Consider the following 1,942-nt stretch of genomic DNA (forward strand, 5'->3'; position numbering starts at 1 on the left):
AACTTTGTAAAGGTTCCTGGTCAAATATCTGAAGTTCTCCAATTAATAAGTTTTATAACAATCACAGTTATAGCTTCCGAAGTTTATAGCACACCAACTATAGAAAACCAATCATTGATACTGTTTTCTTGGCGCGTCTCGTTGGTTATATTTATAGGCGTTTGGAGAGTTTCTCGAAATTTCTGACGCTAACACTAGCGTTCACGTATACACATATATTGTTGATTCTTACACTCGAGAATCTCCTACAACTTTAGAAAATAGGCGGGAGTTTCGCAATACATATTTAACTGTATAAGTTATGCACATTTCTAAATATAAATTGAATATAAACAAACATCGATTTTAAAATAAATTTGTAATAATAAATCCGTAACAACTAAAAAAACGAGTTTCGATACCCGTGATGGACACACCACAGATAGCCAATTGTGTAGACTTGTAGTGTCTTGTATTGTATGGTATAATGTAAGGCCATATTCCTTATGGTTCATGTATTGTATTGTATGGATGTAAGGTCATATTCCTTATGGGTCATGTACTGTATGGTATAGAAATGAAATGCAAACATTACTGGTTGCTGAAGTTTGATGTTCTGTTGGTACATAAGACATTAAATTTATTAACTTGTTTAATATTTTTATTGTTTCAATGCAGGAAAAAGTTTTATAAATAAGCTGGCACACAATGAATAACATACATATTTTTGAATTTGCATTTGTTTTCGGATGTAATTTTCAAAACCTATAGATGTTTGCCCCAGTAAAGGTTTGGAGTATCCTATTAATAGTCCAAAAAGATTTTCCAATTGTATTTTAAATGAAGTTTTATTAGTGGAAGATTTCTATTTAAAGTAAGTCCCTTTTGCATACCATAAAGTGTAAGAAAAACATACTTTTAATCTTAAATTAAAGACTGTATACGGAAGTGATTCATAAACTAATTTTCAATAAATTTATCCATGTTTTTGGATATTTCATATAGATTTCTAGTCGTTTATCTCGTCTCAATAAAGTCACATGGATTCAAATTGAGAAATAAAGTGTAGTTTATTGATTACTGATAACCATCCAGTTTACAGTAACAAGCTGATGATGTTCAGTCATTATTTCAATAAACATTATTACTCTATTAAATACAAAAGGAAAATATCACATTTTCCTTTTGTTGCTCCCCAGTGGCACAGCGGTATGCCTGCGGATGTACAACGCTAGAAACCGGGTTTAGATACCCGTGGTGGGCAGAGCACAGAGAGCCCAGTGTGTAGCTTTGTGCTTAACTTCAAACAAACAATTTTTTTTGTTTTGTACTGTAAACATGATTAATTACAGTAGTTTTCCATGAACATCATTCAGAATTTAATTTATAACATTTGTGAAAACAAAATAAATGACTGTGAGTTATATTTTTAAAATAGAATGTATATTTGGTTAATAATGTTGCAATAAATGCTCAAATTAATTAGATTAATTAAAAGAAACTTTCTAAAAGTTTTCCTACTATAAAGCAATAAAATGGATACCTAAATATATGCATTTTGTTCTTCTGTAAACTTCTCCAACAAAAGTTTTAGCTACGTATTTAAAAAAAAAATAATATAGCTTTGAAAATTCAAAATAGAATGTAACATTTTACATCCTTGTATGTTAAGAAAATCCGTGTGTTGAAGATGAAAAGTCTTAAGCTCTCCTATTTGGTTAAATTTTAATTGGTGAAAATTATTATAATTTTATGTTTTAAACTGTTTTTTAGAAAAAACGGAGCGGTATACAAAGTTTCTTGCTGTTTTATACAAACAAAAATTTGATTGTTTAAAACATGGAGTGTGAAAAGAAAACAAAAATTAATTCAAAATGAGTGATTTTAGCAAAGTGGTTCAAAAAAATGTTTCTTGGATATGGTGCACAAAGCACTCACAACTCACTTGATGTATACGTTGAAT

This window comes from Limulus polyphemus, unplaced genomic scaffold, assembly GCF_000517525.1.
Source record: "Limulus polyphemus unplaced genomic scaffold, Limulus_polyphemus-2.1.2 Scaffold168, whole genome shotgun sequence".
Classification (NCBI taxonomy): domain Eukaryota; kingdom Metazoa; phylum Arthropoda; class Merostomata; order Xiphosura; family Limulidae; genus Limulus; species Limulus polyphemus.